This window comes from Anastrepha obliqua, chromosome 2 (assembly GCF_027943255.1).
Source record: "Anastrepha obliqua isolate idAnaObli1 chromosome 2, idAnaObli1_1.0, whole genome shotgun sequence".
Taxonomy (NCBI): domain Eukaryota; kingdom Metazoa; phylum Arthropoda; class Insecta; order Diptera; family Tephritidae; genus Anastrepha; species Anastrepha obliqua.
In genome coordinates this window covers 129,734,815-129,745,717 of record NC_072893.1, presented here as the reverse complement: position 1 = coordinate 129,745,717, position 10,903 = coordinate 129,734,815, and the positions used below count along the sequence as shown (strand labels likewise).

Below are 10,903 nucleotides of genomic sequence, written 5' to 3'. Positions count from 1 at the left end.
ATAAATTATAAATTATAAATTATAAATTATAAATTATAAATTATAAATTATAAATTATAAATTATAAATTATAAATTATAAATTATGAATTATAAATTATAAATTATAAATTATAAATTATAAATTATAAATTATAAATTATAAATTATGAATTATGAATTATGTATTATGAATTATGAATTATGAATTATGAATTATGAATTATGAATTATGGATTATGAATTATGAATTATGAATTATGAATTATGAATTATGAATTATGAATTATGAATTATGAATTATGAATTATGAATTATAAATTATGAATTATGAATTATGAATTATGAATTATGAATTATGAATTATGAATTATGAATTATGAATTATGAATTATGAATTATGAATTATGAATTATGAATTATGAATTATGAATTATGAATTATGAATTGTGAATTATGAATTACGAATTATGAATTATGAATTATGAATTATGAATTATGAATTATGAATTATGAATTATGAATTAAGAATTATGAATTACGAATTATGAATTATGAATTACGAGTTATGTATTATGAATTATGAATTATGAATTCTAAATTGAATGAATTATGAGTTATGTATTATGAATTACGATGTATGAATTTTGAATTATGAATTATGAATTTTGAATTATGAATTATGAGTTATGAATTAAAAATTATGAATTGTGAATAATGAGTTATGATTTTGAATTATGAATTAGATGAGATCAGATTTACGAATTATTTGAATATTAAATTATGAATTGAGAATTATGAATTCTAAATGAGGAATAATTTGAGTTTTGAATTATGGATTTTGAATTTTGAATTTTGAATTATGAATTATGAGTTGAGTGAATTATAAATTATGAAATGTGAATTATGAACTATGATTTTAAATGATTTTGAATTATGAATTGGAGGAACTATTTATTATGAATTGAGATTTTGAGTTTTGAGTTATAAATTATTTATTACGGTTACGTTTAAGGAGGAAACACTTGAAACACACCCTAAAGTAGCTTTCACGCAGTTCACAGCTTTTACAGTGTAATAGACAATAATTACAACAACAGGTGGCCACTTTCAGTGGCACACTTCTCCGGTTATAAAATGTCCGGCAACATGTAAACTAACGCAATTAGAGAGATTCCAAGTTACGCTCTCATTTACAGAGACCTTTATCCACGGGAAGACTCCACCTATAATTTTTGACCGAATCCAGAAAAGCTGAAAATCTGACCGAACTTTTGACGCTTATGCATTTTATTGCACATTACCACCATTCTAATAAATTTTACAGTTATACAGAGGCGTGCAAAAAATGTTGGCACCTCCTAAACAGCCCAGATTTTCTGGAGTTTTTCTGTTATTTAAAAACAAAAAATTTCTATATTATTTGAATGTCTGTGAAAATATTTTATACCAAATTTAACTCGCGGCACCGGAAATAACAAATTTTTTTTGTTACTGAAATTTTTCTCATATGGATAAAAACATGAATTTAATTCTTCTTCTCTGAATCTAGTCACCCTTTGGGTGCAAACAAAGTTGGATTAATTTTTTCCAACTAATTTTATTTTTACGTAATTAATATACAAAGTTTCCTAATATGAGCACCAGTTCTCTCTTTAAGTTGATTTATATAGAAGAGCAAAAAGCAAAACAACTTTTTAGAGGCACAAATGTGTAAAATTCACATAAATCTTAAGAAAATCCTATTTTGTTATCTTTTTTGGAAAGGAAAATAACTGTTAAAAGGGGTGAAGTTTTTCGAAAACACATTTTTTAAAAACCTTAGACTCAAATCGATATGAGCCAAATTTTCGTAACATCTCTGCAGCGGGTCTTTTTTGTTGTTGTTTTTTTAAGGTCATAAGATATATTCCAAATGAAATGCAATTCGGACCCTTATTACCTATAAGACCCTCTCCTTTGTTTTTTGTTTTTAGTTTTTTTGTTGGTGTTGTTTTTTAAGATATAAACCAAAGCGGACCATGAATATGATTTTTCGTAACATCTCACCGCGGTGCCACTTAGCGGGTTAGATAACCTCATAAACCTTTCAGAATTTCGGCCAAAAAAGTAGTTTTGTGTAAAGTTTTATTGCTGAACGTCGTGACCCAGTGGCTATATGCAGATTAAAATTTGTATACTTTTTTGTAACTAATAGGTATATAAGTGAATCTTTCATATTATTTTCAATTTTTTATGAAAATTATTTTAGTTTTAAGTTTAGGTTTTGTTGAGTCGTGCAGGTTTTAATGCATTTCCTTTGTTGTTTTTGTTTTTCATTTTAAATAACCTCTTTTAGTCAAACAATATTGATTCACATTGGAAGAGTGGGAGCCCAGCAGTAGGCAGAAGAGTGAGAGAAATAGATGAGAGATGAGTGACGCCCTTTTAATTACGGCTTTATGTATTGCGGCTCCATAGCTCGATAGGGGTTAGTGCTGCCTGTTAGCAGTCTGTTGAAGAGGGGGTGGGCCAATTTTTTTACTTTAGCAACTAAAGTACATCCGCGAGGAGTCAAAAATTTAATTACAAAATAAATTCATGAAAAAAATATTTTAATTTTTAAATTAAATTTCTTAATCCACCTTCATTTCAAAACAAAAATTATAGAAAATATTAAAAACAAAAATCATAGAAAAATAATATATTTTATTCAGACAAGAATTATATTAAATTTAAAACCTAAAATGGGCCATCCTAGGATTAAAAAGAAATATTGATTAATATTTTATATTATCAAATTTAATTATAGGTTAAAAAAAAATAATTGAAAAATACTTTATTTAAAGTCGTATTAAATTAAATTCGAAACTGAATATGGACCACCCTATGCTCTGAAAAAGAAATATTTATGGAAAAATATTTTATTCCAGGAGTTTTCTTTCAAGTGCAGGTGTGTTCCCAAATACTAAAGGGTTTTCCAATAACAGGTGTTATTTGTGAATGAATTGCGCTATCGAGAGATGATTAACGATTTTTTATGGCCGGAATTGGATGGTATTGATCTGGACGGCGCTACTTGTCACACAAGCAACAAAACCATTTATCTTTTACGGGAAACGTTTCCGGACCGTTTTATCTCTCGAAGAGGTGATCTCATTGGCCACCGAGATCTTGTGATTTAATACCTTGAGACTTTTTTCTTTGGGGCCACGCCTACAGCCCAGGATCGATTCAAGACCTCAAAGATGGAGTTCGTGAGGCTATCGAGGACATGGGGCAGTCACTTTGCAATTCGGTTATGGAAAATTTCATGAACAGGATATTGTCCTGTAAGCGTGGTCGTGGGGTTCATTTGCCTGATGTTATTTTACACTATTAACGGCATACCTTCCTCATTATAATGAATAAACACCCGATCATTTATATTAAAAAATAGCATTTTTTCTTTAAATATCAAAATAACACTTCTTATTGGAGAACCCTTTATGACTACAGTCGAATTAAATTAAATTCCATGGTATTTAAAGAACATTTATTTAATAAAGAGTAATAATTGATCAATATTTTATTTTTAGCCGCATTAAATTACACGGGTCAACACAAAATTTGACTTTGACTTCAAAGCATTAAATTTCAATTCTTTAGGTCGTAATTAGACGAAAAAAATATATGGCATGAAAAAGTTTGCTTTCCTATTTAAGAAACAGCTTGAATGATATTTTTCAAAATCTATGATTCTAATTTTTATTTAAGTATGAAACTATTCAAATAAACATTTTTATCATTTTTATTAATTTTTACTATTAATATTACCAACCTAAAATATAGAAACAAAAATGAATATGTCTATTAAATTTAATTTACTATGTAAATCAAATTTACTTACCTTCCAAACATCTTTTACAGTAGCTACAAGCAACATGTGGAGCCCATGTCGTTGATTCCGAACAGGATAGCCAAAGTATGATTCGTAGGCTTCACAGAGGACGAGAGATATGTTTAATTTATATTTTATATCTCGAACTTTAATAAATTGTCCCCATATGTATATGTATAACAAAATGCATCAGCTTCATATTTACATTTTCGCGACGACATTTTAGGTTATTCTAGATTTGTACATAACACCTGATGATTGTTTATCACTTTAGCGCCATCTAGCGACACTGTGTGATCGTTAAAATCCTACTCTAATCGCGCGGTATTTTTTAATGTATTACAATTAATTAAAATTCATAAAAAATTAAAAATGAGTATTGTTACTGTAACTATTAGGAAAGCAAACTTTATACCGAAAAAAGGTATTTTCTCTTCGTTTTTGTTCATAATAAAGCAGAAAGTCATAAAATAAACTTTAGGACAAAGAACGAAAATTATTTTGTAGAGTCGTGTTATTTAAATTCCAAACTCCAATCCACCCTATAACTCCAAAAAAAAGAAGGCATAGAAAGTATTTTATTTATAGCCGCATTAAAACAAGCTCAAAAACAAGCCCCTACTTTAAAAAAAATAATTCAAAAATATTTTACTTATTGCCGAATTAAATTAAATTCGAAACTTCAAATGGACCACTCTGTGTTTGCATAACACCCAACGCTGCATAGCCTACAACTTTCTTCAACCCACAATTACTTTTCATACATCCTTCAGCTTTTCATCCCCTTCACTTTTTCAATCACCTAAAATACTCCTACTGCCATTTCGCCAAGTACCGTATCATAAGCAGCAACAACAAGCAACTTTTTCCATGCAATCACGCAACGCTTGTGCTTGTCTCAACGTTGCTACAGTTGTTGCTGTCATTGCGGGAAGTTGAGAAGCCGCAAAACTTCAACTGTCAAAAGTTCTTTAATTGCCCTTAAAATGCAACAATGCGTTGCTTCATTGCTTAATTACATATTTTACAGCCACAGTCCGACACGTATCGCACGCGCTGCACCAAACTCGCTCTTTCACTCTCTCTCCACTGTTTGCTCACTCTCTATATAGCTCTTCATTACACTTCCGTTACAGAACTTTGTACGCCGCCTGTCATTGCATACACGGAGGAGTTTGCAAGGTATTGCATGACTGCGACTTAAATGTTCGAAAGTACGTAATTTTGTAGTTGCCGCCGTCTTCTTGAGTACTTGGCTTTTGTCGCCTGCCTAACGAACCGTCAAACCCCGAAATGCAATCATGGTTTGGAAGTTGGTAGACAGCAAATTCAAGTAGTCGAAAAGTATAAGCAGTAAAGATGAATGGATTTTAATCCTTATATGAGTTTGACTGCAATTATTTTTATTGGAAAACAGAAAAAATAAATTTCTAATTAGAATTAATGAAAATAAATAAGGAAGTTTTTCAAATTATTTCATTAATTTTTTCTATACATTTCCCACAGCTACTAAGCAATTTTCGCCTCTTCGCCTACCACAGTTCTTTCTCCTCCCCACATTGCGGTGGCTCAATTATGCTTATAATTTTAGGGTAATTAATTGTAGCCGCCATTTGCAAAGCAGCCGTATAACGGAAATTAATTGACGGAAATGAAATTAACTTCTGCACAAAATGCTCAACAAACGGAAATTGTCGAATAATCTGCTGCGTGCGCTGCAATTAAGGCGAGCAACAATAACACGAATAGCAAAATCCAACAGCAGCAGTGACAGGTCTACAAAAACAGCACAGCACTACGCATGCAAATAAATATATTTATATATATGTAAGCACTTACTTTGCAAGTTCTAATCAAATAAGTAGTATACATAAATACATGGGGTATACCCGCTTGTTGGCCGCAACTGCCCCGTAATTCGACCATCCGTAAACACCAATTTTGAATGACTCGCTGGAGGGCTTCGGTCGGAATCTCGTGAATAACTTTAGTAATGTGGGCTTCCAATGCCCCAATCGAAGCTGGTTTATACACAAAGAATTTAGACTTTACACGCCCCAGTATCTTAATAATGATAATAATAACTACTAATTTTTTAAGGCAATTATGCCTACCAAAACGGCGCTTTAGTGCTACTTGAGGCGTGCGAGACTGGCACTTCAACCATTTCACCTATGCCTATGAGCAAGAATACCGACTAACAGCAGACGCATCTTTTACTACAGATATACCTACTGTTACGGAAACAGAGGTAAAAGAAGCCTTGAGTCGTTTCGGAAACACTAAAGCTCCAGGACTAGACGGAATACCAAACGGAGCTCTTAAACTCGCACTGAAAGAAGATGCAAAACCCTTCATGGAGACATATCAAAAGTGCTTTCGAGATGGTGTCTTCCCAAAAATCTGGAAACAACAACGACTTGTCCTCTTGCCGAAACCTAATAAGACGCCGGGTCAACCAAGCTCGTATCGACCCCTCTGTATGATTGATACGATGGGCAAAATCTTAGAACGGCTTATTGCTGATCGTTTGGAGCAGTTACTGAAAAAGAAGGCTTGTCCGACAACCAATATGGTTTCCGCAGGGGGCGCTCGACAATTGATGCAATAAAAAAACTTACATCAATAGCGGAAAATGCCATTGAAGGAACAAGATGGATGCATGGTACCAAGGAGTATTGCGCCGTCATAACATTGGACGTAAAAAATGCTTTTAACTCTGCATGCTGGTCCCACATTATGCAAGCTTTAGGGAACCTGGACACGCCACCATATCTATTGCGTTTGATAAGAAGCTACCTGTCAGATAGAATACTACTCTATGACACAGACGAAGGAGTTAAGCAATATAGAGTAACTGGGGGAGTACCGCAAGGCTCTGTGCTGGGCCCTCTGTTGTGGAATGTGCTCTACGATGGAATCCTCCGCATCCCCATACCAAAAGCAGCCCAATTAATCGGATACGCGGATGATATTGCGTTGGCAATAGTTGCAAAGGAACTTCATCAAATCAAGACTATATGCAGTGCGACAGTTCACAAACTAAAAAACTGGCTTTCATCGTCAAACCTACAGCTTGCGGGCCAAAAAACTGAAGCAGTCTTGATTACAAGCAGGAAAAAAATTGAGAACATCACACTAAGCATAGACGGGCATAACATCAGCACTCAACCGTACCTGAAATACTTGGGAGTCATGATTGATGCACGCCTAAACTTCAAAGTGCACATTGAAAAAGCTTGTGAGAAAGCAGCACGGGTAAACACGGCGCTATCTCGAATAATGGCTAACATAGGCGGGCCAAGCCAGAACAGAAGGCTACTACTGGCAAAAGTTACCCATCCATTGTGATGTATGCTGCACCGGTATGGGGACAAGCGCTAAAATACGAGACATACGGCAAAAGTACAAAATCTCTGTTTCGACTGAGCGCTATTAGAGTTGCAAGCGCTTTTCGCACTGTATCCCATGAAGCTATTGGGGTAATCTCTGGCATAATGCCCCCAGATATAATGGCTCTGGAAAGTAAGAGAATATATGACAAGAGCCGAAGCCTTGGCAGGCCGTTAATAGCTGAGGAGCGCAAAGAAATCAGATACGAGAGTCTATCTAAATGGCAAAGGCGCTGGGATATAACAACCAAAGGGAGATGGACGCACCGACTCATTAGTGATGTGCAGGCATGGGTTGATAGAAAACACGGTAATGTCGACTTTTATATGACGCAATTCCTGACAGGACATGGTTGTTTTAGAGAGTACCTCCATAAATATGGTCATGATGATGGAGTTATATGCTCATTTTGTGCCAAGGCTAATGAAAATGCGGAGCATATTCTCTTTCACTGCCAGAGATATAGTAAAGAACGAGAGTTGCTGGAAAACCAAGTAGCACAAGGAATAACACCGGACAATGTTGTTCCACATATGCTACAATCTAAAGAAGTATGGGATGGTATCAAAAATTTGTCAGCGTTCGTATTCAATGATTTGAGACAAATGGAGAGAAGGCGAAAAAGCGAAAGCATTGCAATAGCTGGAATTCCATAGTAGTAGACGTAGTACCTTTTCCTGTAGTAGTAGATTTAGTAACTTATGGTTATGCTGTAGGACCACTTGCTAGATAAATTATTTGGATGCAGGTAAACTGACGATACCAGACATAGAAACTTACGTTTCTGTGGTATGGACAGAGACATGGTGGGTGGGGGAGTACTGCTATGACAGGGGTGGCTCTCTCATCAGATGACCTAAACAGTGGGTGGTAACAAGCAGATGCTACTTTCGACGTATTGCATCAGGACAATAACGGACATTGAGCTTAGTGCTCAAACCGCCTCCCGACGAATACTTAACGGTTGTACCGGGGGGATCGGTACTTTGACGGTAGGAGGTTTAGTTCGGGTTAAAGTCCCACACTGACGGGGTTAGGCTTTCGATGCTTCCTCCTCGTAAAAAAAAAAAAAAAAAAAAAAAAAAACTAAGCCTATGTACGTAAAATAGCACGATCGAAATTTCGGGCTTAGTATCTCTAATATCCACAGTTTTGTCTTCGCTTTTATAGGTAGATGAATACACTTATTGTTGCATACACACAGGCGCTCTTGCTCTTGGCATTCACGTCAACGGCTGATTTAATTATTTCTAACGTGTCAGAATACACAAGTACCTGCTATGTTGTGTGCTTTTAACTTTCCCAATGCATAACTGCATATAAAAACAAGATAAGCGCTTGTGATAAAAATTGTTAAAAGCAAATGAAACTAGAGCATTTTAATGCAAATATTTATTAAATTAAAATTCTCTGACGGAACAGTCGTTCAACAGAATTTTGCACCCAAACCACCCTGCACTAGCCTAGCAGCGTTTTTTTGGCACTGTGGCATTCTCTGCTGTTACTTCATCCCAACAGTTTTATTGCCACTGCAGGTACCACAGTGCTCTGAAAAATTAATGTGATGAGTATTTCAGCCGGAGTACTTACAGTAAAAAATATTTTGTTTAATTTTGCTAAAATGAGTGCAATTTTAATACCCATAACTGGTTCATAAGTGAATTACATTTTTTTCTATTTCATTTTTTTTGTAGGTGGATTTATACAGCTGTTTCTGGTTTACATTTGTAATTATTTTTAAACGGTTTTGCGTGTTGTGTAGACAAAAACAAAATAACAACAATATCAACGATGCACTCACTTCACAGAAAGCCACTGAAAAATCCCCTGTGAAACGTTTTGATTGCACGAAGCTCAGTAAAGCAAGCTAGAATCAATTATTTTTCTGGGATTTAAATGACAAAGAGCAATTTTGTTCTGTTCTTGTTGTTTTGACCATGTTTTTGCATATTTTGATTCTTGATATACGTACATTATTTTATTTTATTTATTTATTTATTAAGCCTAGCATACAACCACAAGTTATTTTTGCAATGTTTGACCTTAAGACCAGATTACATACATATATTAAACATCAAGTAACAATTGAACTTTAAATTAATAAATAGGATATAATAGTGAGTATGGCAGAATAAGTTTTAGAGATAAAAGTAGTGGTAATAGTAGGAGGGAACGTAGAGAGAATACAAAATGTTGTGCCTAAATCAAATAATTTTGCTTAATTTTTTATTTTGAATAAGGTAAGTAAAGAATCTCAAACCAGTTCTATATATACAATTTTTTACATAATTTTTTTTATGCATTTAAAAAAATTTCTTTTCAATAAAACAATTAAAAAAATATTTTCTGAAACTACCAAGACCAGTTAAAAAAATTTGTTCAATGAATGTTATTCTCAATCAGAAGAATTGTTAAAAAAATTTGTTAAATATTAAAAATCTTTTTTTTTTTTGTAAAAAAAAATTATGAAACTTTAAAAAAAAAGCCTTTTTTGTTACAAATTTTTTTGTTAAAAAAGTTTTTCTTGTAAATTTTGCTTATACATTTTTGTTTTTTTTTTTGTAAAATATTTTTTTAAATTTTTGTTTTTGTAAATTTTGTTTATAAATTTTTTTTGTAAAATTTTTTTTAAGTGTTTCTGATTTTTGTTTTGTAAAGAAAATTTTTTTTCGTAAATTTTTTTTTTGTAAAATTCGTTTATTGAAAATTTAAAATTGAAAATTTTTTTATGTTTCTGATGCACAAAATACATAAGTTATTAAAAATAAATAAATTACAAACATCTTATTTTCAATCAAAAACTTTTCTTGCTTTTTTCACTTCTTATTTGTTGAAGTAAATTATTCAACAAAGCAAGTCTTACAGACTAATACAGATGTTTTAACAAAAATTGTAGTAATACACTTAATGAGCAAGAATATATAGAAAAAAATTAGTTAGTAAAATTACTTTCGATACATAAAGTTGAAACAAAAATAATCAAAAAGAAAATATTTTGCTAAAAAATTTAGTTTCCATAAGATGGCACAAAAAAATTTTAGCCTTTTTCAATAAGATAAACAATTAAGATGAGAAGAATTAAGAAATAATTAAACAAAAAACTAAGAACAACAATACAATTTTTTCTGAGAGTGAAATATTAATTTTTTATTTTATTATTTTGTAAGGTAAAATAAATTATTTTGTTAAATAAAATAAAAATGGCTTTTATTTTATTTTTATATTATTATTTGCTAGAACACCGGTTGGGGACGCAAAGTGCCGAAACAAATAAGTTCCATTGGGATATATTCGTGGACTTAAATTTTATTTGCGGTCATGTCTACAAATCGTCAGCAGTCGTGAAATTATCGTGCAATCTGCGGCCCCATCTGCTTTGAACCTTCTAGATTCCAGTTTAAGGGCATTCGGCTAATATCAGTCGCAAAGTACTGCCAATGAATGCATCTCCACTTACGCCGGCAAATCAAAATTTCAACTTGTCTTTGCCTACTTTGCCAGTTATCGAGCAGCGATTTGTGAAGGTCTGAAGCTTTTTTGTTGTTGCAACGACCTCACGCCATGTTTCGCAGTCATACGGCCATTTAATATCTACGAGGCAAGTAAAAACAGCTTGAATTACTCTTTTTTTCCTGAATTTCTCTTTTTTGTAATTAGTGACGGCTAGTTGTTA

General features: G+C 32.7%; 1 long non-coding RNA gene across 1 annotated transcript; it reads right to left on the bottom strand.

Annotated features, from left to right (window-relative positions):
• Window positions 1-3,690: 3,690 nt before the first annotated feature.
• Window positions 3,691-4,048, bottom strand: LOC129237886 (uncharacterized). The gene is made up of 2 exons (XR_008581780.1): window positions 3,847-4,048; window positions 3,691-3,777 (listed from the first exon to the last, which is right to left on the bottom strand). It is a non-coding gene; the product is annotated as an uncharacterized LOC129237886 (long non-coding RNA).
• Between the last annotated feature and the right edge of the window lie 6,855 nt (window positions 4,049-10,903).